Source organism: Parasteatoda tepidariorum, chromosome 1, assembly GCF_982258835.1.
Source record: "Parasteatoda tepidariorum strain Cologne lab strain chromosome 1, Ptep-v5.0, whole genome shotgun sequence".
NCBI lineage: Eukaryota > Metazoa > Arthropoda > Arachnida > Araneae > Theridiidae > Parasteatoda > Parasteatoda tepidariorum.
Window position 1 is genome coordinate 60,645,690 of NC_141755.1, and position 27,880 is coordinate 60,673,569.

At 32.3% G+C, this 27,880-nt stretch overlaps 1 protein-coding gene across 1 annotated transcript in view; it reads left to right on the forward strand.

Annotated features, from left to right (window-relative positions):
* Positions 1 to 385: 385 nt before the first annotated feature.
* LOC107457059 (very long chain fatty acid elongase 7) overlaps positions 386 to 27,880 on the forward strand; it is a 79,041-nt gene continuing 51,546 nt past the window's right edge. The window contains exon 1 of the mRNA XM_087165241.1: positions 386 to 517. The gene's annotated coding sequence lies outside the window, so the exon portion shown is untranslated. The remainder of the gene's footprint in view (positions 518 to 27,880) is intronic.

Below are 27,880 nucleotides of genomic sequence, written 5' to 3' on the forward strand. Positions count from 1 at the left end.
AAGAAATTTCAAATGATGAATAATTGTTTCACTTAGATTCAAATGCGAACTGTAAACTTGAGAAACTGTTTCGAAGTGAGCCGTGTATGGAAGATTTTACCTTTAATGCAGTAAAAAAAAGGTTTTTCGTGCTGTATTTCATAACCATAAATTATTAAAATGCTATACGCAATATTTTCCACTTATTTTAACCTAAATTATTACATAATAATGAAAAAGGTATAAAAAATATGTTTAATAAAAAGTTTACGTCAAGGGGCGAAAGTTGCATAGACTAATCTGTGTTTAATACCATAACCAGCTGTATAAATGATGTGATTTCTCCCTAAGATGGATACTTACTTTTCAGGTATTATACTTCCAGCTTTTGTGTAAATTTAGACACATGCTCTTTTTTCTTGAGAGCCTGCGTCCAACATATTGGACAGCATTTAGTAGATAACATTGTGCAGATAGCATTTTATGATTTTTTTTCCCCGTTTGAGTGCCTTTCTAAAGCGACTGTCTAAATAAAAACGTAAGTGGTTTTGCCTTTATTAGTTGGAATTTTAATTTACAATGAAATATTGTAAGAAAGGTAGGAGATTTGATTAAATTTACCTTTCGGGCGGTTTTAGGGAGCATAATTATCTCATTAAGTTTTGTGGATTTTATTTCATGACCGAAATGTGATGAAATACATCATAAAAATATCCTACAGTATGTAAAATGTGTTAAAAATTATTATCTATCTTTTTAATGTAGCAATTCAAGTTAATTAAAAAAATTTATTAAATTTAATTCATCAAGTTTATATAATTTTTTTATTGCATTTATGAGCTTACTTTTTTATAAGCTATATATTTCTAAGTAAAAACAGCATTTTTTGCTTGTGTTTAAAGCTTAGGTTTCTGTAGGAAAATGAATGAGTGTAATAAATATCATTCTGTTATTTGCCTATAGCAATTTCAATGATCATCAGTGCAATTTGATGCAAATTTGACTTCATATTACCTTTGTGAATAGGTAAACTGTTGCACAACGCGTCCGCACCACACATCCATGGGCAAGCATCTACTCCATTTTTAGGGCTACATCCTTTTTTATCTATATCTCTTCTCATTTTTAGGGCTATGGTAGGAATGCCACGTAATTTTGACCCTTGTCAGATGACGTGGACAGCGCTTGAGCTGGTACTCCTCTCCCCATATTTTTACACCACAACCAGCTAGCAAAGCCTTAATTGACGGCACCACTTGAGAGCTTAGGCCAATGGTCAACCCATTTATATTTTCAAATCAAATCATAGAGTTCCTCGCATTTTACGTTAGTTTTGTATACCATGAAAATTTTGTTACACGCCACTCATTATGCATATAAATGTTTCTTTTACGTTTTTGAAAATGTTTATAGAATATTAAGCACCTCATTTTTAGGGCCATGGTAGGAATACGACGTAGTTTTGACCCTAGTCACATGACGTGGACACCGCTTGAGCTGGTACTCCTCTCCCCATATTTTTACACCACAACCAGCTAGCAAAGCCTTAATTGACGGCACCACTTGAGAGCTTAGGCCAATGGTCAACCCATTTATATTTTCAAATCAAATCATAGAGTTCCTCGCATTTTACGTTAGTTTTGTATACCATGAAAATTTTGTTACACGCCACTCATTATGCATATAAATGTTTCTTTTACGTTTTTGAAAATGTTTATAGAATATTAAGCACCTCATTTTTAGGGCCATGGTAGGAATACGACGTAGTTTTGACCCTAGTCACATGACGTGGACACCGCTTGAGCTGGTACTCCTCTCCCCATATTTTTACACCACAACCAGCTAGCAAAGCCTTAATTGACGGCACCACTTGAGCTCTTAGGTCAACGGTCAACCTATTTTATTTTCAAATAAAATCATAAAGTTCTTCGCATTTTACGTTATTTTTGTATACCATGAAAATTTTATCACACGCCACTCATTATGTATGTACATTTTTCTTATCTTACTGAAGATGTCTATAGAATATTAAGCACCTGCTTGACGAACACGGATTCAATGATAAGAATAAAAAAAAGAATGAAATGATCATAAATTAGTTTTTATAAAAGCACAATGACAACAGTTCATTTTTCTTCTTTTTTTGTTTCTTTCGTCTTTCAATCAATATACATATATCGTAAAATGAATGGCTGGCTTGAGTGAAATTCTTGCGAATGATTATTTAAAACCCGTCGTTCAAATTGAATGGCTTTAGTTGTCAGATTTAACACCCGCGGGGCGCACATAACCTGGTAATGAACCAAAAGATATCTGTCAAGAATGCAAATTGAGATCAAACGAATATTCATGAAAATACTCCGATTGAGTTGTTGAATTCATCTTCTGAAATATAACTAAAGCTTGCATTGTTGGTTTCGTTCAAAAGTTTGAGACGAATGTTAATTTTATTCTGTTTTGCTTCTGACGGATTATTGCTGTTTTGCCGTCAATAAGTTTTGAATAACTTGTTTTCGCATGTGTGAGTGTGTAATCTTACAATACAAATTCTGAATACTTTCCGTCTAGCTAGAGCTCTCAAATCTCTATTGGCACACCATATAAGACGACAATACAAGTTTAAATCATTTTCTGAGTGTTAAAAACATATTAAGCACCATTTCATTCCCAAACAGAATTTATTCTCTATCAAAATTTTGACTCCATTCTGATTAGTCAGCTGAATTTTTAACTGAAGCTGCAAGTAATTCTTTTGCCATATAATCGCTAATGAGAACTTATAGTCAGTCGAAGTTTTTTCCTTTTTTCCTACTAGCTGGAAACCTGAAACTTTAACCAAGTTCTGTGCAGGATGACTGTCTTAGTTTCAGTTTCAATTGTTTCATTACTGCTGCAAATCGAAGTTTCATCTTGAAAAATAATTTATTATCTATCGAAAAAAATTAATTGTCTCTCGTACTACTTAATTTATTATGTATCGAAAGCAATTTATAATCTATCGAAATTCGTACTACTTTCTGACTAATTTAAGAGTTCAAATTTCAAGTGTTCAGTGCATGATGCCAAAAAAAAGTTAAAATTGCTTTCTAAATGGCGAAAACAAAATCAATCGTCAAACAGAATTTTGACCACTTTTCATCTGAAGAAAGCTAACAGACGCAAAACTTAAAAAAAGAAGAAATAATTATGATAAATAAAAATGTTAAAATGCAAGTTTTTTAAGTAAAATAAAAAGAAAAAAATTCTTGCTAAACCTAAAGTGGAAAACGTTGATAAATCCCTTTAATAATAAACATCTACTCTTAGATCAAAAATTTTGCACCGTGACTTTATTTTATAAATGAAACATAGCAAATATTATCTTTAAAATATGTACCATTCATTTGTGTGATGATATAAGCGGAACTTATTGTCGATAGGTTCCTCTTAGAGTCCATCCTTGCACCACGTCAGGAGATAATTCAAAAGAAAGAAAAGCAAAAAAAAAAAAAAAAAAAAAAAAAAAAAAAAAAACAAACAAACATTGAAACATTACTCAATAGAAAAAAAATGGATATCTTATTTTGCGATGACAAATTATACGAGGGTTGTAAATTAAATAGTGGCAACTTAACCTTAAAACTCACAGAAGGGCGGGCATGCACAAATAGGGTATGGGTGCGGTGAGGTGGCTCTGTTGTCGATGTGTAGAGTGCAAAAAACAGGCGATTTGCTTAGGAGGGTAGTTGTTGTGTGGCGTTAAAGTGAGGAGTTTCGTTTCCATCGCTCTAAAGCATGTTTTCAAAAGATGATCAGCGGTCGTGGCTAAAAATCGAGATTGCCTGTGGCAAAAATGCAACAGAATGCTATCGAGGATTAGTGGAAGCCTGTAGCGCAAATGATTTACCGTATAGGACAGTAGCACGATGGGTTCAAGCATCTCATCTTTTTTCGTCATTAAGCCTCTTGTCAACATGCTTTAGAGCGATGGAAACGAAACTCCTCACTTTAACGCCACACGACAACTACCCTTCTAAGCAAATCAACTGTTTTTTGCACTCTACACATCGACAACAGAGCCACCTCATCGCACCCATACCCTATTTGTGCATGCCCGCCCTTCTGTGAGTTTCAAGGTTAAGTTGCCACTATTTAATTTACAACCCTCGTATGATTATTATTAATGATGATTATTTTGTGTGACATTAATAAACAATAAAGCCGTTAAAATTTATAAATTATATCTCTCAACATTAAAGTTGAACCATGATAGATGCGTGGTTAAGACACCGGGCTGTGTCTGTAAAGAACTGGGGTATTAAACAATTTTAAGGCAAAAAGGCAAATTTTTCGATTAAGGCAATTAAGGCGAAATTTTTTAATTACTTTTTTCGTAATATATATCAATTATCTTACATCTTTAAAAGTCTTTTTTTTCAATGACGGGTTTATTGAATTATGAAAAATAAGTAAATTAATAAAAAAAACGGACCACCCTAAATAAATTTTGATCTATTGATCGAATCTTCGCATTCCAGGATTCGATCATAATGTTTCTACGGGGTGGCTTTAAATATGCTAATTAATTAGTGCAGATGATATTTTAAATTACGAAATCAGTCATAAAAACATAATTTTTCTGAATAAACATATCCTTTTTTCGAAGGATTTGTAATTCCGACCCCCCAAAAATAAGGGATGGCAGTAAACTAGAAAATAGGGTCCCAATAGTTTGCTCAGGAGAGGAGTCCAAAGTTTGGTATTTGATAATGTTAATTTTACTTTTTGCGTTTTTGCCATATCTAGATAATTTTTTAAGTGAATTGAAAAAATTTTACACGCAATTATTAAATTCGTTTATCCAAAGATAATTCCTCGTCAAAAAAAAATATTTTAGTAAATATTTATTATTTTTATTATTTTATTTAATAGTAGTCGAAAATTGTTTGAATTATAAGGTATATAATTTTTTTTAACATTATTTTAAAGAATGTAATTTCCCATGGCAAAATATCTTTGCTCGAAATTGGTCGAATAGTTACTTAGAAATCGAATTTTAAGTATACAACTCTTTTAAAATTCAATTTCTCGGGATCTATTCAACCAATTTCGCTTTGCCATGTAAAATTGTATTCCTTAAAATTATATAAAAAATTGTATACGTTGCAAATCAAGATTGTTTTGACTGTTCTTAAATATTCAGAGAAAGCACGTTTTTGTTTCTGATTTCGCAACTTTAAATATCATCTGCTCTTACCTATCAGCAAATTTGAAATCTTTCTCCCGAACCATTAAGATAGTGTCCTAAAACGTGAAGATCCAAACATTAGGTTAAAAGTTATTTAGGATGGTATGTTTCTTTGTTGCACACTGTATTTACTGCTTTCATTTTATGAGTTATTTAAATTTTCGTTTCTAAAGCAATTATTTCATTATCCTCCGGGAAGAAATAATTTCAGCCCTTTTCCAAGGGTTACATTAATTTTTTATAGTCCCACGGATCATAAGATACAGTCCCCAATAGATCACTGAAGTCAAGCATCACTGGCTACGGTCATTGTGTGGATGGGTAACTGTTTTGATCAGCCTGCGAAGGGACAAAAGGTGTGCAGTAGCGGTCTTCGTTAAACTGGTTTCATAGTTAAGTCGACTTCGCATGCAGGCCGTCTGGCTTCAAATGCGGGGGAGCCACCCTCTCTGCAGAGGATTGATCCTCATGGTCGTTTCACTGACTATCGCCAATAGCCCTTAGTGCACACACACACACACACGCACGCACGCACGCACGCACGCACGCACGCACGCACGCACGCACGCACGCACGCACGCACACACACACACACACACACACACACACACACACACACACACACACACACATACATACATATACAGAGAGAGAGACTTGTCATTGTAGCTGAGCAAATAAAATAAAATAAAAACAGAAGAAAGAACAAAAAACAACGTAAGATTAAATGGCATAAAATGCTTCTAAAAGTTAAATGGAAGGCAATTTAAGAGAAATATTAGCAGCTTTGTATCTCATTTGTTAAAAAGTTAGATGTTATCCTGACAAAGAATACAAAATAGCCCATTTGTCAAATGACAGGCATTATTGAAGTAAAGGACAAAGGAGCACTTCATTCAGATTCCGTTCTGCATGAGTAATTCGAAAACATAATTCGAATACTTCCCCCTTCTTCTAAACTAAATGAAACACAAATAAAGGATTGTTAAGTGAATAAAATTTTGTGACAACATAGCATTTAACTAATAAAAGTTATGTTTTACACTCATTTTTTTTGGCTAAATGCAATAACTTGTTTTTTTGTCGCATGATTGTCAACTCTAATGAATTTTTTTTATAAACAAAATAGTTTAGTGAAGCGTAGTAGGTAGAAGCGTCACTCACATCTCTGGTTAAAGAGCTAAACCTAATGAGTTTGATCCTGACAGCCGATAAAACAACTAGCAGCAGGTTCCACGTTAAATTTCTTACTGCTTAAAATAGTCGTGTTGGTTGTGGCGTGGAATTTTGAGAGAGGGGTACAGTTTAGAGATAGAGCTCTAAAAAAGGGCTTAGGTGCTTAGACATGATTAGTCCACGTGATGTGAGATAAGAAAATATTGAGGTTCTTCCTTTTCATGATTTGGATTCATAAATTATTGGAAATTTTGGAACGTGGGAAAAAAGAATATCTTTTTTTAAATTTATTTCATCTTTATTGTGGTGCTATCACGAACCATATTATCTTACTTCTTGATATTGACAACTTGATACCACGGTTAAACTTGACCCAGCAATGGCTTAAGCTTACTCGTAAGTAACATATCATTCCGTCTTAAGTTTTTTTTTTTAAAAAAAGGCACAGAAATTTTAATAGTCATGCAAATACCATTTTTAAATCTAAATTATATTAAATCAATTAAATTTATTAATATTAAATTTACTAAAAGTAGTTCCTTTCGTTAAATTGGAAAAGAAAAAAGAATACGTAAACATAAATGAAATGTGCTTGAAGAAAAAGTGAGTTTTTTTTCGACGGAATTTTTTTTCTCCATCTCCTCTCTGAATGAAACTGGCTTAAGAAAAGAGTCTATTAAACCTGTGTCGAAATCGCTCTCACGTGCCGAAGAGTGTGATCATTACACCTCTGGCGCATTTTGTGAGACGAAGCATCAAGGGCAGATGCCCTCTCTTAGAAACGCGATTTTATTTCTTAAAGGGAGAAAAACTAGTAAACTTTTTTTATTGTTATTTTAATGTTGCATTAAAAACATTTGTTTCGTACAAGGGTAACTTCAAATTAGGATATTTAGGACAGGGGTATCTAAGCTATGAACCGCGAGCTAAACTTCTCCATGGGCATCATCGATTCGTCCAAGAGTTGGCCTAAAAGACTTACTAGAGTTCATTTTGACGAGTTTTTTAATTTTGCTACGTAAGTTAATCTTTCAAAATAATAACCAGCAGAAATAAAGAAACTGATGAGATAGCTTGTGGCAAATGAGTCAAAAGCGCCCAGGGAGAAGGCAAGAGAATGAAAATGCCTTTAATGCCCAAAATAGTATAAAAAAGGAACAATCCTTTTTTTTTTTTAAAAAATGCAGGTCTGAAGGGTCCTTACCTTTCTAAATAACGTCTTTTTCTGCTAGGTTTTGGGCTTTGCGATTTAGTAAAAGATTTTGTGCGCTTTCGCCTTAAAAATCAGGAGAGATGCTGGAAGCCTCAGGGGATCGTCAACCGGTGAGGCGAACCCGATTCGAATCCCAGTTATGGCTGGCTTAATCGAATTCTACTTCTGACTCGCACCGACCACAGTGCTGACGTTAAACATTCCCACAGATCATCAAGGATCAGAATTCCCTGAAAGTTGGGCTAACCACGGAAGGTACTTCGTGGTGTTTTACTCTATGTAATGCAAATGCAGATTAGTTCCCTCAAAAAGTGATTCACGAAGTCTTGTTTGTCCCAATGTTTAATCACAGAGTTACTTTTTCTTTGGGTTGGGTTCAAAATTACAAGCCTATAGAGTTGAACATTGATTGTCGTAAATCCAAGAAAAGATCGGCTGTTGAACACCGAATATAAATTTAAATAAACATTTGATGAACTCTGGTGTGCAAAATTGGCATTTTGATGGAGAATTGAAGAAGCACCATTTTTTTAATAAATTTGTTACAGTTTGAAGTGTTTTATCAGATTTCTTTCATGAAGATCAGAGATCAGATTAATTCAATCAAATTATCAAATCAGATCAAGATATGATCAAATCAGATTTATCAGATTTTTTTATCAAATTTTACTGGGCATTCTGTAATTTGAAGATTCAGCTTTCACGAGGAAAGCGTTTTGCTCTATTCAACAACAAAAAAAAAAAACTTCAAGCAAGAAAACAAAATTGTCTTTAGAAATGTTGAGGTCGCAAATACTAAAAGAATAAAAAAATTAGTGTCACTTTACTTACTTAAACTTACACTTTACTAGAGACAGTTTTGAAAAACTTTTTTTCTGCTTTTCTTTTAAATGTATTATTATTATTTCTGTATTTTTATGAATGAAAGGACAATTTGTTTAAAGATTTTATGCATCGATCTTAAAGTTTTATTTGGTTCTATTTTTCTTTGTAAGGTATACATTTCAAGACAAGGCTTTTTAAAGGTTTCAATCGTTAACTATCTTTTTAACGTCAAATTTTTGACAAAACTTTTTCTCTTAAACTACAAATTACGACAAAATTCAGTACTTCTAAGTTGAAACAAAAACCAAAAAAAAAAACGAACTAGTTTTCAAAGTGTACGGAAAGAACAGAGAACCCAAACAAAAAATTTATTTGTAACATAAGTTAAAATTGGATCATTTTACCTCGAACTTATACCAAAGAATATTCTCTGCTGATACCAGGAAATGTATCTCTCCGGTAAATGTTTTACTTTGAGCATAGGGCTTAAAAAAATGTGTTTTAGGAAGTTCAGTTCAAAATTAGTGTATGAACTTATCGTGAAATGCACGATGAAAAAAATTGACAAATGTTTTGAAATGCACACTTGAAAAAATGGGCATATCTTAAAACTTGACGTAGTTCTTATGAAACTACACAGTAAAAAAATTGGTGAATCTTTAACCAATATTTGATGCAAAGTTTCTCAGTACCCCAAAGTTTAATTAAATGAAAGATAATTTTATTTTAGTTGCACCAAAAATTGTGAAGTATGATCGGGAAATACTTCGATGGTGCAACTAACTGCATCAAAATTTGGTAAAAGATTCCAAATTTTGATGGTGATTGTAAGCTGAACGATGTGTGCTTACGACGCCATGTTTTCTTCACAACTCGGTCGCTGTGTATCGGGACAACTAATGCGAGTTATTTTAAATATCAATTTATTTACGTCGGTAAATCTTTTATTTGTATTAATTAAAGTTCGTTTCCTTTATGTTGCCTTTTTAAATTTGGTTGGTGGTATAAAATGGTAAGAGGTATGTCATAAAATAATCTACTTACCGTAAATAGTTTTGTTACTATAAATAGCAACTTTGACTTGCATTTGAGCGATTTAAAAATACCTAAAAACGGTGAACTCTTCCTTTATTGAAAAAAAGAAAAAAGAAAGAAAATAGGTGTTTTTTTTCTTTTTTCAAAACACTTATTTTCTAACAATATTTGGAGTATTGAAAATGCCAAAATATAGCAAAATTGAGCTACATGTTATGCAGCCAGCAAATGAATACCAATTTTTTTGCAATATGGCTCGGAATTTTAAATAACGTAGACGTATACTATAACGAACTATAGTTCGCAATGTGTATTTTCGATGATAAGCAATGATCCCAAATAAACAACTATATTACGCTTAACTTAAATACATATGAAAATTCGCTTGGTTTTTTTTATAAATACTTCCTTCAAATATTCATTAATCAATAGTTAATTTCTCTTAAAATACAGTAGTCATTTTAGTAATAGAAAAATTTGAATCAGATCTTTGTAGGATCAAACTTTACTGTAGATAGATCACTTATTTTTGGTGAAACCTTCTAATGATATTTGCAGTAGTGAAAATGCCAAAATATAGCAAAATTGAGCTGCATTTTATGCAGCCAGCAAACGAATACTAATTTTTGGTGCAATATGGCTTTGAATTTTTAACAGTGTAGTCTTAGTTCGCATTGCGCATTTTCGATGATAAGAAAGGATCCCAAATAAACAACTATATTACTCTTAACTTAAATATATATGAAAATTCGCTTAGTTTTTGTATAAATGCGTCCTTCAAATATTCATTAATCAATAGTTAATTTCTCTTAAAACACAGTAGTCATTTTAGAAATAAAAAAATTTTGAATCAGAATTTTGTAAGATCAAATTTTTCTGTAGATAGAGTATCCAATAAATTTTGATGATTCCACAGTAACAATCACACTCACATGATACATCAATAAGTGTGAACAACAGAAAAAATATCACACCAACATTTCGTTTGATGGACATGGAAGGAAAATATTATATAATCATTCGAGGAAGAAATTTAAATAATCAAATGAATCTTATTTACAAAATTCGTTATCTATTTCTTTTTCCTTCCTTTGTTTATCATTTGAGTATATATTTAAATATTTTAATGCGTCAATGGAAGTTGAGACTTTTTTTTTCGAATCTTCGAAATCACTGTTGTGAATTAAAGAATTTTCCCTGTGATAGAACCAATGAGGTGGTTTTATTTGACTCCAAGAAAAATTACAAAACAAGTGTGATTCAAATTTTAATAAATTTAGTATTGCGAAAATTTGCTTCTATGAAATACTGTATTTCCCGCTGTAAGGGTCGATCCCGTATTTTTGAATTCAAAATGGTGGATTATGTGTATATTCTATCTGGGTTCACACGCATTAAAACAAATAATGATTTGAATCACATACAAAAAAAAATCATATTTAATTATAAAGTATGCAATTAACTCAAGGATTCCCCCCCCCCACTTTTTTGTATTTGATATAATTTATAAGTAAAGTAATAAGAAATGTTCCACCAAGCTCTCTTCTACTCACAAATCTTGAAGCTAATTACATTGTTTTGTCTAATCACGTGGTTGTGCATGGCGTGTTAACGGTACAGCTTTTAAGGCTTAAGTATATTATCACACTGAATCAATTTTTGGATCAAATTTAATTGGATTCCTGCAAGCGAAGTAACACGTGGTTGTCGGACCTAATTGTGTATTAATCGTAGTGCGGGTATCTCCGGATTTCTTGTTGAAACGTGGCATTTGTTTACTTTAGCAACTGTTCTTTGCATTCTATTTCGAGTAAGCTAAGCCAGTCAAGTGAAAATTGTCTTAAGTAACACATTCCATATTCTTCCACAAAGATTCTTCCACAAAGATTTCAATTCTTTCATTATGTTTCTTACTGAACACAAAGACGGGCACGAAGCCAGGTACACAAAAAAATATATATATAACGGTTACAAAAAATTACATAAACAAATAATGTATCTAAATCAAGAAAAAGACGCAGGCGAGAAAGAATGATATTAAAAAAAATTCGATGTGTGATACTTCTTTATTTATTTAACTTCACGTTAATTAACATTCTAACTTATGTGGGGAAACTGAGCTTCGCCATTTTGTTTATAAACGATCAGCTGGAACTGACGATTGACTTGATGATTCATCGAATTCGATGTTTGTCAAAATGCTTCATCATAGAATGTCCGAATATAGTAAGTAGTTAAGGCAGAATGCAAGTTTCTTCTCGAAAGTGCAGTCTAGGGATTTAACTCAGACCATACACGGGTAACAATAACTCAGACCATATACGGGTAACAATAACTCAGACCATATACGCGATTATTAATATTATATTTTAATTTATAACCGGTGTTGAATAGTTGATCTATTTTTGAGTTCATAACTATCAATGTTCAATGTTTTGTAATATTGAACCTTACCTAGACGACAAGAGAATTCCTATTTCAACTAATGGGGCAAATTAGCCTTTGTAGATGATTAGCTTTGTGCGGGTAAGCTCGCATTTGCGTTACATTTGGAGGATATCCAAATGTATAGTTGATCTATTTTTGAGTTCACGACTATCAATGTTCAACTCCGTAGTCTTGTAATATTGGACCTAACTCAGACGACAAGAGAATTCCTAGTTCAACTAATGGGGCAAATTAGCCTTTGTAGATGATTAGCTTTGTGCGGGTAAGCTCGCATTTGCGTTACATTTGGAGGAAATCCAAATGTATAGTTGATCTATTTTTGAGTTCACGACTATCAATGTTCAACTCCGTAGTCTTGTAATATTGAACCTAACTCAGACGACAAGAGAACTCCTAGTTCAACTAATGGGGCAAACTAGCCTTTGTAGATGATTAGCTTTGTGTGGGTAAGCTCGCATTTGCGTTACATTTGGAGGAAATCCAAATGTATAGTTGATCTATTTTTGAGTTCACGACTATCAATGTTCAACTCCGTAGTCTTGTAATATTGGACCTAACTCAGACGACAAGAGAATTCCTAGTTCAACTAATGGGGCAAATTAGCCTTTGTAGATGATTAGCTTTGTGCGGGTAAGCTCGCATTTGCGTTACATTTGGAGGAAATCCAAATGTATAGTTGATCTATTTTTGAGTTCACGACTATCAATGTTCAACTCCGTAGTCTTGTAATATTGAACCTAACTCAGACGACAAGAGAACTCCTAGTTCAACTAATAGGGCAAACTAGCCTTTGTAGATGATTAGCTTTGTGTGGGTAAGCTCGCATTTGCGTTACATTTGGAGGAAATCCAAGAATACTTCCAATTCGTGATCCGTTTACCTCTAAGGAAATTTTTATCAAGAGAGTCGTCGATGCAAGCTGTGAGAAGATTTGGTACGGACTAGCCAATGCTGAGGACATCAATAGATAAATTTTTAAGGATTTTCAATAAAAAGTTTTATGGATTGATTATATATCAAAGATATAGGAAAGATTGAATATCAAAGCATCTAATTTTTTGATTTCGGTTTATTGGTAGTCTGTTCCACTATTTTGAACAAAGGAAATGAGCTAGCTCAGATCGCAAAGCAATCTGAAAAGAACTGGGCTGAAAACCGAGACGAAGTTTCTAACATATTTAAAATAATGTGGAAAAAAAATAATGGCATTAAAGCTGGGATATTAAACGAAGCTAGGCTAAATGAGCGAGCGAGAAGTGATTCGAAGAAAAAAAAAACTATTCAAATGGTTTTGGGGCTTGGAGATTTAAAGCAGTTGGGTCTTCAAAGTAATTTTTAATTAAGGTATATTTTATTTCACAACCGTCGTTCATCAGTCGACTCACTCTTGAGTTTTCGGCTACCAATGTTCAACTCCGTAGCCCTGTAATTTTGAACCCAATCCAGAAGAAAAGGGAATTCTTGAATCAAGTATTTTGAGAAATGTGCCTTCGTGGAGGACTTTTTGATGGAGCTAACCCGCATTTGCGTTTCATAGAGAAGAAAGCGACGAAAACCTTCCACGGTTAGTTTGATGGCAAGGGGATTCTAACCCATGATCCATCTACTACTAAGGATATTTTACATCAAAACTGTGGTCTGTGCGAGCCAGATGATGGATTCGAATTGACCAGCTGTGGCTGGGATTCGAACCCGGGTTACCTCAATGGAGCGCGAGTACTCTATCCCCCGAGCCATCACGGCTCTAATTAATTAAAGTATAGAAGAAAATTTAAATATAAAAGCTAGGTGTATTTAATAAGACTAAGGTGAAGGAGTGAGTGAAGTGAACCGAGCGAGTGGGGGGGGGAGTCTCTTAATTTATTGAAAGCAAGTTCAGCTCTCTGATTTACTTAAGTATTCTTCTTGGGTTAGAGTCCCATTGCCGTCAAGCTAACCGTGGGAGGTCATCGTGGTTTTCCTCCCCATGCAACGCAAATGCAGGTTAGCTCCATCAAAAAGTCCTCCATGAAGGCAAATTTCTTCCCGTTCCCGTGTCTTCTGGATTGGGTTCAAATTTTCAATTCTACGGAGTTGAACAGTGGTAACTGAAAATTTGGTTTGCTGCTCAACGATGGTTACAAAAAAAAAATTCTTCTTGTAAAATTATATTCAAATACGTCAGACGAAGCGTTTCTCTTTAGTCTATCCTTTTAGCAAATAATTTTTTTAAAACCTAATTCTGACCACTTATTTATTCCGTTACTTTTCCCCGAATAATTTCTTGCGAGACGTAACAAAATTAATTGACACTCATCCTGACCATCATTAATAGGGAAAAATGTCTGATATAATGACAGTTTCCTTTAACTTTCCGCTTGTCAGATACTCATTATCATATTTCCAACTCATCAAAAATGAACCTTTTCTATAATGAATTGAATTGAATACGTGTTATTTTTGTAATTAATCCTAATTATTAAATCAGTTGTCTGTGCAATGAAATACAGCATTAAATTACGAAGATTAGTAATGAATTAAAGTGATTGGCAGATGAATGCTTTTCCACTACATTGACTAATTTAACTAGTACTTAAATCAATTTACTCAGTTCACTATTAAAAATTAATAGCCGAATTTCATGTTTTTCTTCTTCAAATGTGTGCTTGAGGCACACTTTTACGATATGAATATTTATACCTTTTTAGCAATCGATTTGGTTGATATCGAAGAAAAACACACTCCTTATGTAAACCGAAAAAAATCCCTATTTGTCGGATTTTGATTTTTTGTGTATTATATTGCGATTCCGAAAGAACTTATGATGCGTATAACAGTGTGTATTTTATTAATGTTTAAAAATGTGCAATTTTTAGGAAGAAAAATTACTTTTATTTTTAAAAACAAATTTGGGATTAGGATCCTCAGAATAAGGGAAAAGGTGGGCGAGTTTTGTAATAAGTTTCGAAAAAATTTCCATACTAAGTTGTTGTTTCTAATGCCACTTGCCAATGCCAGCAAGCCTGCTTGGTGAAAGCAAGCGAATTTAAGCGTCTTTCAGTAGCGCCATCTATGGTCAGGATTACGACTTTAGCCACACGCACGTCACAGCCCGTTTACAGGGTAGACCCATTCATTCATCCACAGATCGTAATTTTGATTGAACCAACGATCCTTGATTGAACAACGATCATTCTCCAATTTAGTACTCCCAGAGGCAGATTTGTTATGAGAACATAGAGGACTTAGTGACCTGGCATATTTAACGTGCACCAACCACCATTTACTTCACGGAGAGTCTTCGACCGGCGGAGATCGAACTCGACTTGGACTTGTGCCTAACGCTCTACCAACCTGGTTATCACGACCGCATTATATCTGATACACATCTAATGATTTTCCATCTAATGACAAATCAAACGATTTTTCATTTAATGACACATCTAAGGATTTTTGTCATTTGTATTTGATGCCTCTGAAGTTTTCGATATTCGGAAATAATTTTCATTTGCACTATCTGGCGTTTAACGTCCTCTCTTAGAGTAAAACAAACACGAGAGTGAAAATTAGCGTTTTTACAAATAACAGATTAAAAAATTATGAAAAATGTGAATAAATGACATTGAATAAAAATAAAATTATTTATTGAAAAATACTTCGCGAATGGCTGCACTAAATTTGTTTATGAATTATACATAGCATTGCCGTTTTAAAAAAAAATCTAACATGAATTTGCTTTTATTAATATCGTAAATGATATCAAGCTTTGATAGAAGTGCCAGATGAGCAAATAGGAACTTCATTTACGTTGCACTATCGCTGCACAATGGGCTATTGGCGACGGTCTACGGTATGTCAAAAATAAAGTTTAAAAGCAAACTTGCTACGGAATGGTAAAAAATGAAATGGAAGATAAATTTACTGCATGACTTATTCCTTTTGAAGCAAAAACTTGCCATTATACAATAAAAACATATTTGAAAAATAAATATGTATTCACTTTTAAAACATAGTAATTCTTGAATACAAAGTTACGTTTTCATGTAAAAGAAGAAGAAAAAAATGTTTATTTTGTTCCTTTTTTGCATAAGACCTCCGATTTGTCGTTATTCAGTTCTGGAAGTTGTTTACCGCCCTTGATGGTTCACAAGCCGTACTCTCGTAAATGAGGAAAAACAATGAATAATCACCAAATCCTTTCACGTACTCACAGCAGAAATTGAACTAAGGCGAGGACCGCCCTTGCATGTGGTAGCTACAACAACCAACTACACCTAAATGCCTGATTCAGAGAGGGCTGGAAACTTTTCAATCTTCACAAGATAAATCACCTGGAAATTAATTTCGATCGATACATTTAATCTTTGTGAAGTGTTGCAATCATTAAAAGTGCTTAAACGACTCTTCTCTATTCAGTTAATTCATCATTGAAGCTATACAAAATATAGGTTAAAGTAAAGGACGTGATTGAGAAATTCCTTCTAAACATTTATTTTAAGCGAAATATCAGAAGGGGAAAAAATAATAATCTATGAAGTACCTGGATTTGAAATATAATCAACTGTACTTGAAAACAAAAATATAAAATTGCAGAATGTAGGTGTAAATGCTCAATTAGATGAAAAAAATTAAATAAAAATGAAAATAATATCTTTAAATAGCACTTTTTTGAAGTGGAGAATAATAATTAAAAAACAAAAATTTAAAAAAAATGAAAAACGTGGTGCTCGTGTAATACATAACAGTAACAGTATGTGTGCTCATGAGAATATGTGCATGTATATCTGTAATTGTATTTGAATGTGTATGTGTATGTGGTTGTGCATGTGTATGAGGAAGAAAATGTTTATATGTATGTGCATATGTACTGTTATGTATTTCATTCGCCCCACGTTTTCCGTTTTTCAAATTTTTGCTTTTTAATTATTATTCTCCACTACAAAAACGTGGTTTTTAAAAATAATCTTGTTATTTTTATTTTATTTTTGTATTCACTTCCAAAATCTCAATTTTTTCACTGTACACAAAACTTTTCAACTGACATGTGACACTAATTTGAAATAATCGAATCGACAACAAAAAACAATAACGAAAATATTAATTTTTCTTTAATTTTAATTTTATTTTACTTTGTATGTCTTTTTTCTCTTCATTTTCATGCATTGTCATACAATTCTGAACTATGTGCCAAATTTGAAGTCTGTAGCTAGTCGGAAAGTTAGTTTAAAATCGATTACAAAATTCCAGCTGAACAGACATACACGAAGGCAAGTTGATATAAACGTGGTAAAAATGAGAAGTATCTTTACTTGTTAATAATAATATAAAACGATAGTAACGATAATAATATAAAAAAATCAAAAGCGTTAAAAATTTACACGAATTATTTGTTTCTAATAATTTTGGATTCGCTGGTCACCGGTGACCTCCGTGGCTCTACGAACAAACTCAGTGCCTGTCACTGGTGACCCCCATGACATTCAACGTGTTAATATAGTTATAATTTTCGAACAAGTAAGAATTTTGAAAAAAAACCTAGTTAATTTATTAATTCCAAATATCCCATTAACGAGTCAAATTTCAACTCTGTAGTTGCACTTCAACGGGAAATAGATAATTCAAAATGGTTTCTTATGACAAATTTAACAAGTAATAACTGAATCTGAAAATATATAATTCTATTAAACTCGTTGAACTCTTTTCTACCCACCTACGTAACTTCAAGTTTCCAAATCTTGTAGTTTTTGATCAGCCTAATCAAAAGTAACTTATAGCAAATAAAGAGTGAGAAAAATTTGTAAAAAAAAGCACTTGAAATTGATTTTACTTTCAAACAAATAATAATTTCGAAAATTTTTTGTGTTAAGTTCATCAACAAATATGTCCCTTTTTTCAGCATATCAAATTTCAATTCTGTAGTTGCAATCCTGTGTCCATCTGAGTGGTTCATATATTTTTTCTTACAATTTTAACAGTTAATAACTCTTATAATATTCTACTATTTTAAATATTTTAGATGCTATCCCCTGCTCGCTGTTACACGCCAATTCGAGGAAATATTTGCGTGTTTATTTTAAGATAGCTTCGCCCACTTTTACCGCCTTAGTCTTGTTTATCACCCCAGCTTTTAAATTATAATATCTTTTATATTTTCTGATTCAAACTAGTCCCGCAGTGGACTGATCGTTAAGACACGGTTCCCAGCAGATCGCCGAAGTCAAGCATCACTGGCTACGGTCAGTGTGCGGGTGGGTTACCACTTGGATCAGCCTGCGTAGGGACCGAGGGTGTGCGGTATTGGTCCTCGGTAAACTGTTCTACCGTAAAGTGCTCGACTTTGCGCGCAGGTCGTCGGGCTACCGAAGCGGGGGAGCCATCCCCTCCTTATAGGATCAAAATTGTGATGGAATGTCTTTGGATCATTCTCAGGGATGTTTCCCAGATGGTCGCCAATAGCCCATTGTGCAGCTCTAGTGCGACGTAAATGAACAACAACAACAACAACTGATTCAAACTTCATTTGCTTCAAAAATATATAAATAGAAAATAGCAGTCGAGATCTTTCGAGCGCTCGAAATAAGTTCTCATTTTCAAGACTTGCCAGACGTGAATGAAAAGAAACACAAGTGATTTGTAATATAAAAAGGTTTTTCTAGTTTTGTTTCTCACCATTTTTTCCTTCCTATTTCGTTGACAGCTTTTCGTTTTATAATTCAAATCACTTTTGTTTCTTCTCCTTCACATCTGGCAAAGTCTTGAAAATGGGCACCCATTTTTGAACGCTTGAAACATGTCGATAGTTGTTTCCTTTTTATATATTTCTGAAGCGAATGAAGTTTTTAATCAAGAAATATCTCACCGCTTTAGATTCTTGGTATTTTTTATTTAATCTCTAATATTTATTATACAGCCCCTGAGTTTTTTCAGGAGATGCTTTACCATTATCTAATTACCATCTACTTGATTTAGCTTTCACTTAAGGTTTTAACATATTATGGTCCGTTTCAAAATATTCTTCTTCATACGTGCTTCTGTGATTTATGTCGTCAATACTTGAAAATTCTATTAAAAGAAGTTTCGATTCGGTCATCTAATGGATTTCGCAAAACACCGGAAAAGAGAAAGTTAGACGAAAGTAAGTAATTTTCACTCTCGGCACCTTAACGGACATTGTTGTACTAGTTGAGGTTATTGCTCCTACGAATGATTACGTCCCATTCTCGTCTGACGCGAGCAGGTAATTTTAGTAGTTCGAAAAAAAAGGGTGGAATATTTTCTAATCGCTATAAATTCATTGCTGACTTCTCGCTCACTGCCTGCCTTACGGGCAAAACTAAGTGGACCTGTTTTTGTGCCGCAACCATTGGCAAGGTTATCACTCGTTCGAAAATCTAGAAAACTATTGTTTGGAGATAATGATAAAGGCATTGCTAGGATACCTTTTAGGTTTTTTTCTTTCAAAAATGCGGAGTGGATATGGAAAAAACTTTCACGCTGAAAAGTAGAAAACAGCTGTAAACAAACAATTTTGCTTTGGGGAAGTGTTTATCATTTGGTTGTGCTTTTATCATTTCTTATTTGCAAGGCTGATAAAAAAATAGTTTCCATGCTCACAGCTATTACCAGTTTGTTTTCGTTCTCAGGTTTTCGGTATTTATGTTTTAAAGGATAATGCAATTTAGTAAAAAATCGAAAATTTCTTTAATTTTTTAAATGACATAATCAAGATATAAGACATTAAAAAAGTGAGGTTATTACCAATTAATGCAAGAAGGAGTCTAAGCTCCCTGATCGCTACCGCTCACTAACCCCGATGGTTGCTTCACAAAATTTGGTGCCTCTTGGCATATAACAGTTTTTTCTGCGCAAGTTAAACTTATTCACTTAAGGTATATGCAAAAAATTCTATTGCAAAAAATAACTCTTGTGCCTTCACTATCGTGTCCATATATTTCCTTTCTGATTCAATTACGATCTATTAGTGAAAGTAAGTAATTTTTCCAAGTAATCAGTTTGTAAAATAACATTTGAAATTAAAAGTATACTGTTACAGCAAATTTGGAGTGTTTAGAACAGTAATTTAATATTTTCGCATACCAAACGGACGGATACATTAAATAAAATTTTTTCATGTTTGCATTTACATTTCATGTTTGCATTTTCATGTTTGCATTAACATTGTGCATTTACGGGTTTGTGGCAGTGTGGCGTGGGCAATGTTGCTCGCCTCCGTGACTTTGGTTCACAGGTGCCCACTGGGTAACGCGAAATGAGCAACAATTCTGGCATAGTATAGGCAAAGATTCAAATTCAGTGCCTGCCATTGGGAAAAAAAAGAAGAAACATTGTGCATGAAGCTGATCGTTAAGTTCTAAATAATTGAACGAATCTTTTTAACTGTAGTTTTTAATAGCATATTGATGTCGTTGGCACGGGAAAAAGATATTGCAAAACGGTTTGTAAGATTGGAAGCCGATTTAAATAACTTTATCTCAAAATGTAGTGTAAAATTACGCTATAATTAAAAAAGCAACAATTCTTTCTGTTTTAAGCTCTTAATTTAAAAAGCAATCATAATCAAAATCGTAATAATGGCAGCACTAAATATCTTTAAATTAGGATTACAAGAATATTTATAGGAAAACAATACTTTTATGACTTTTATTAATTTTATGTCGATAACAACCAAAATAATATGGAAATCAATGTGGGAAAACTAAATTCTACCATGTGTTTGTTCGGTCAATAAAAATGCACTGACATCAATGGGAAACTGTGTTAGACTATTTTATTTTTATGTTATATGAATACAATATAAACCTATACCTACCATACAAATATGGGCTATTCTCTGGGATCTGTAATATTTTTCATCTTTTTTTTCAATTTATTTATTTTTTCAAAGATTTCCCTCCTTTTTTTAAAAAAAACTATTAAAGCCTTTCTATTACGTTTTTAAAAATCATTTAATTTACTATCACGAATACAGTAACTAGCAGTTCAATCTTTAAATGCATAAAATGTAACTTTTGTCCCAATACCTTTGTCACTTCTCTGTCGAAGAAAATTTTCAATGTTGAATTTAATTACAAATCATAGTGCATATTTTTGGTTTAAATATACAATGTTCTTTATATTTAATTCATTTTAAATTATCTCAATTCAACTGAATGCTGTTCCTTAGTTTATTTTTCATTTTTGTATCTTTTTCTAAATATTATTAAACTGAACATTAGAAAGCCGCATAGTGAAAGGAAAAGAGGTAATAAATAGTTTATACAACTCATAATCCCTCACATGAAGGTGAATTATGATTCAATTTTAGACTGAAAGTCAGATCTTTTTAGTTCTAAAATAGTTTATAAGTAAAAATACTTTTATTAGTCTTCAATATCTCCTTTCCTCTATGTTGTTTTTATTTTAATTGTTTAGTTTACATTTTATAATCAATAATTTTTCTAAGGACGGGTATAAGAAAAAAACATGCCTACTTAGATAAACAGCTTAGGTTTAGGAAGGCTATTTGGATAGCTAAGGCTATATTTCAAAATTTTTCACTGCCTTAATAAATATACGAAAATAATTACTTCAACAAATGTATGAAGTGTGTTACCAAAGTATGTTTCATTGCCTTAATAAATATATTAAAAAATACTTCATCAAAGTTACGTCGTGTGTTAATTAAGTATCTTTCATGGTTTTAATAAATAATTAAAAAATGCTTCATATAACGTACGTTACCAAAGTTGTTTCGTGATAGTCAATACCGTGTAGATTAATTTTATTAAAACTATCAATTTAAAATAATCTTCATTCATCTTATATTATACTTTTGAATATCGTATTTTCTGAAGAATCATTCAGATGACATTCAAAGTCCTAAGTAATATTCAAAGATTCTGTTGGTCAAGATATTTTAATGGATAAATGGATATATATATATATATATATATATATATATATATGTGGGGACGGCATGAGTGGTCGTCTTAAATATAAGACACGTTCTAAAACAAAAACATATATATTGAAGATTAAATTTACATAGGACGGACTATTAGCAATTAACGATTAAATAACAAAAAAATAATAAATGAGAGTTCGTCTTTAAAAGTTTTGAATAATCAAAGCTCCTCTTTGGAGTTCATCACGTCTTTTTCGGTTCGTTCTCCATCCCGCTCTTCTCTGGGAAATCCCCACTGCTTCCTCGTCGTGCACAGGGATGAGTTTTTAGCTTGCATTGACTTGCGGGACTTCTAGCTTAAGGCGACTTCTAACTGACGGATCTGAGAACTGATATCGGGTTACAGCACAGGAACTGGCACCACAGAGAACTGAGATCGGCTTTGTGTACAGGAGCTGGCACCACACACCCACACACACACACACATATATATATATATATATATATATATATATATGTTATGTGTGTGTGTGTGTCATCAAATGTATGTAGGGAGCTACTATATTTTTTACGGATAATATGTTCATCGTGTTACATTTTTATGGATAATGTTTATACTGGGCTGGTCTTGTGGAATATTTTGAAGCCGAAGATGTTTAGAGAAGGAAAGGACCAGTTAAATCCCTAGAACTGAGTCCCATAGAGTATGTCAGAGCAATTGCTGCTTGCCACTTACTATTAGAAACTTCTGGTGGTTAAGAACTGATTAAAGGGAAGGCTAAGATTTCTTGTCTCAAAACACTTGTCTATCTCGTAAACAGCATGACAATTTATTGTGAGACCTGCATTGCCTTCAAGGAGGCTAATTTACAATCCAGCGGTTTTTAACCACTCGCTCTCTTTTTTGAAGATTTTCCTCTTGGCTGAAGTTAATCCCAATTACAATGCACACTTTTATTTCCTTTAAAAGTTGTTATCTAAACTAAAAAAAGTAAGTCAGCAGTTCCTTCTTTTGTCTAAGAAAATGCCAAACAGGAGAGCTGTTCGTTACATGCCGCTGCATTAGAAAAAACCCTTAAAGAAATTTGAGGTATTTTTGAGGTTGTTTTGAGGTGACAAGTTTGATATGAGGTTTATTCGAAGTTGATTTCAAAAACAACCTTAAAAGATCAACCTCCTAAGGTTTATAATTAAGGTATATGAAGTTGTTTTATTCACAAAGGTTGTTTTGAGGTTGCTTGAAGTCTACTTTAGAGCAGCCAGCTCAGGGAGGTTTTTTTGAGGTATACGGATTATTTTTTTCTACACTTCAAGCACATCCGTATATTTGAGGTGTGAATAATTTCACCCCATCTAAACTAAAATTATTTTTGAGTTATATATGAGGTTGATTTTGTGAAATGTAAATGAGGTTGAAATTGAAGTCTATTGATGATGATGAGATTGGTGTAAAACATAACCTCATTTTCTACCTAGCTACCTCATTTTCTATCAGCTTCATTTTTTTTAAACATTTTTCAACTTCAAAACAACCTCAAAACGCCATATTTTTTTTCAAGGGGAACTTCAGAGAGAGTCATACCTCATTTATTTAAACATCTTGCTATGATGTAAATAAATTTATGAGTTTCAGTTTGAGGTTTTTCTTTTTATCACGGTTGTTTTATCATACTTTTACGTTCTTACATATAAAATGTTCTTTATTCGGCTCAGTATTTCTTGAGTTTACCACGAAATAGATTTTGTTCCTTAACTTTCTGACCGTGCATTGCAGATTCCGCTACTCCCTCTCAGAAAAGTAGTTCCTCATTATATAATTCCGTGCATTAAACTATATCTACTCAATATTAGACTGTTACCTTTTCCTATTCCCTTCAGACTATTATTCATTGTATTTTCAATTAATTGTCTGCATTAAAATTCCATTCGGAAATGAAAATTAAGATCGCTTGTAAAAAAATTAAATTTATGAAACAAAGGATTAAGAGATAAAGACGTAATTATAAAACAATTTACAGTGGCATTTAATTTGAATTACTTACTGCTTTATTAGTCCTTACAAAGCTACGTTTTTCGCAATCACCTTCCTAAGTTGCAAAAAATATTTTGATCGTTTTCACCCTGCTGACAAGCTCGGATGTCTTAATTCAAAAGTATGAAACGGATTCAATATACCTGTTACGTTTTAATGTGTTTGTAATTGGTAACTAAGTAGTTTAGGAGCTTATGAGGTGAACAAAAAAATTTAGAAACTACTGAATGGGAATTTTAAAACGTGCAGTATGTGGTGTGCTTTTGTTACTCCCGGATATTCTTCTAAAAGAGGTATCATGTTTAGTAAATTCGTTTTATTTTGCTTTTTTCGTACTTCTGTATTTAAGTTTATTTGTGTACGCTAGATTTTTGGAGTTTAATAATTTTGGTGAAAGTAATCAGTAAACTTTGTAATCAGAATTTTTTTCTTACAAATATTAAATGTCGACATTTGCTGATGTAAATGAGAAATACTGACATTCATCATACTTTCATCATCAGTGCAAGTTAAATGACGACGTTTGTTGAGTCGATATGAGGGCGAAATATTGCCCTTTAACAAAAAGATTAGTTTAACTTTCCCCATCCGTGCATGCTGAATGCCGACTATTATTGATGTAAATAAAAAATTTTGCCGTTTAGCAAAAGCTTTAAATCATCTTTCACAATAAGTGCACGCTAAACGTCAACATTTGCCGTTCAAAATGAAAAATATTCGTATTTAACAAAAGCTTTTATTCAAGTTTCACCATTCATGCATGCTGAAAATCGGCATTCGCTGATGTAAATGAGAAATATTGAAATTTAACAAAAGCTTTTATTGAACTTTCACATATATGCACACTGAACGTCGACATTTTCTGATGTACATTAGAAATATTTGAGAGATTTTGCAAAGCGGTATGGTGTCTCCTAACTCTACTGCTCATGCTATTTGAGGTTTTTAGCGCAAGCGCGAAAATTCACGAGGAGTATCACTCAGGAGTAGAAAATAAGGTTAGAGTTATATTTAATGTAAGAAAATCTTCATGCAAAACTTATAGCCAGAATCGAAACCTATTATCATTTAATGAAAACTTTACTTTAACTTTTACCGTCAGTATATGGTAAATGTAAACATTTGTTGATGTAAGTGTTACACATCAAATTGACGAGAATAACTAGCCTCTTAGAGGAGTTTAAGACCATATATACATTGTTACATTTATATATTTAGAATGAATAGTTTGGTTGTAAGTGTGGTCTTATTTATTTGAAATTTTTAGTAATTATTTATAAAACAAATTGGAAAAATTCCTAAATTTCAATGAATACGCGGAAAATGAAACCTTCTTATACGAGTATAGAGTCAACAGATTTTTAGCTTTGAAATCTTAACAATGTCTTAAGTATCCTTACAATGAGTTTAAAATAACAATATTTAAAAAAAAATGCTTATTCAGAGAAAGTACGCTTTTGTTTCTGATTTTGTAACATAAAATTTCGTCTGCTGCAATTTATAAGCATATTTGAAATTACGCTTGAAAAATCAAGACTAAGTTTTCAAATGTTAAGATCCAACCATTAGATCAAAAGTTATACAGGGTGATCCATTGTTTTTTGCGCACTGTATTCAACATAATTACGGAAAATTCGACAATTAATTATCATCATCGCTAGTATTTTTAAAAAAAAAATTAAACTTAATTGATGATGCTTTGTTTCGATATAAATTTTAACACGCCTAGTGTTAATTAATGTATTTATCATTTTACCGCAACAGTTATATTATAAGTAGCTTGGAATTCTTTTCTTTTTAACAGTGACGTAAAAAAAGAAGAAAAACAGGCCTAAAAAAAAAACTGGAAACGTGCCTAGCGAACGTAAGGAGTCGTAAGAACAAACGGTTCATCCAACTACTGGGGTTTCCTTTTATTCCAAAACACAATTATAACTTGTGGATAAATAATGGTAAATTATTATACCAAAAAGAAAAAAAAAGATTAAGGTAAACTTCATAAAAACTGAATTCGTAAGTAATTGCTTATTTACTTTCATATACTGCTATTTGAAAAATAATGTTTGTTTGCTTAAAGAGAGAATTTTATATACACGTACATGCTTTGTTTCAGTTCGCTTTCCATTTGTGAAGGTTTTATTAATTATCCTTTTGATTCATTACAATATAGAAACGAATTTTTTTTCTCAAAGGTTAATAATTCTATACAGGTGTTTAATAATTCAGGGTGAAATCTGGTATTATTTTTTTTGAGGAAATGTTATTTACGCTAACGGTATTTTTTAAAATATTTCTTATTCATTAATTTAAATTTATAAGAATGTTTCGCAGAGGGGAGAACTGGGTTGGTGTGGATATTGAGCTGAAATGGAAAGTTAGAATAATTTTGTTACTTATCACCAAAATCTTTATATAAATTTTAGTGGATTAGAAAATATATTGCACAATTTTATATACAGTGGCATAGCAACGATTTTAATTGTTGGAGCAATAAATTACAAAAATATTTTTTTTTAGGGTGATAAAGTATTTTATTATTATTACCACGTTTATATAAACTTACCTTCGTGTATGTCTGTCCGGGTGGAATTTTGTAATCGATTTTAAACTAACTTCCCGACTAGCTACAAACTTCAAATTTGGCACATAGTTCAGAATTGGATGACAATGCATGAAAATGAAGAAAAAAAAAGACATACAAAGTAAAATAAAATTAAAATTTAAAAAAAAAATATTTTCGAGATTGTCTTTTGTTGTCGATTCCATTATTTCAAATTAGTATTACATGTCAGGTGAAAAGATTTTTATTGTCGGAGTATTTTTATCGGCTGAAAAATCACGCGGTAGGATCCAGTTTTTCCTCATTCATTTCCAGATTGTTTTGGTTGTCATCAGCATAAAACTAATGAAAGTCGTAAAGGTATTGTTTTTCTATTCGCGATTCGCGATCGCAACGAACTATAGGGGGCGTTGTTGTATGAGACGCTTACCTGCGATTTCCATATGAACCGTCATTCAGTTACTCTGGAGACGTCGTTAATGTAGCGTGTAGCATTGCAACGTTCCTTCTTTAATGTGGCTTATTAAATTTAAAAAAGAAAAATGCTTGATCTTCTTTCTTGTACAACCGAAAACAAAATGGTATCTCTTTTTATTAGAGAAGGAATATCCAAAACACATCGGAAAAATATTTGTACATTAACAGAAAAAAATATGTATATTCTTATAAGAGTTAAAACCTAATGCCCGAGAAATAGTATTACTAAATTTAATGATATAACATGAAAGGCCCATTTAAACTTTACATTCTATAGTTTTAAGAATCATATTAGTTCAAAAATTAAAATGAACAAAAAGTATACATAAGCCTCATAATTTTATGAAATTTAATTTTGTAAACAAAGTTTTTTGACAACAATTTTTATCAAAAAATTTCAAGTTTCAATAAAAATCATTATTTAGAAACTAAGAAACGTAAAATAAAGAATGCTGACGAAACAAAAACAAAAAAAAACAATTCTTTTTTGTCGCCATATTTAGTGCTACGAATATTCGTCTTTGGGATTTGCCAAAAACAAAACAAGATGCAATTTTATTTTTTCAGGAGGGAAATATTTGACCGAAAAAACGAAAATGTACCAATTCCCACAACATAAAACTTTATCTTGGCAAACGTACGTTTTGGAAATGTTATTTCATTTGGAATCTTATTCATCAGAGTTCATATGGCGATATGATTGTTTTGAATCTATGCTAAACTCTATATCGGCTCATTTTCCACCGAAATCCAATTAACTATTTTGATTTTAAATAAAGTGTTTTATTTTATGAACTGTCGCAAAAATTTTAAGTGTAGATTGGCGGCACTTAAAAACCGCCAAATCTGTAGCGGCGGTGGCGTTAATACATCGTAAGTACCGAATTTTTATTCCATACTTTTCTGAATCATATTATTTCAAACATTGGAATATACAAGAAGTATACATAAACACATAATGTTATACCATTTAATTTTTCAAAAGTATTTTGAGAACAATTTTTATCAAAAAATTATAAACTAAA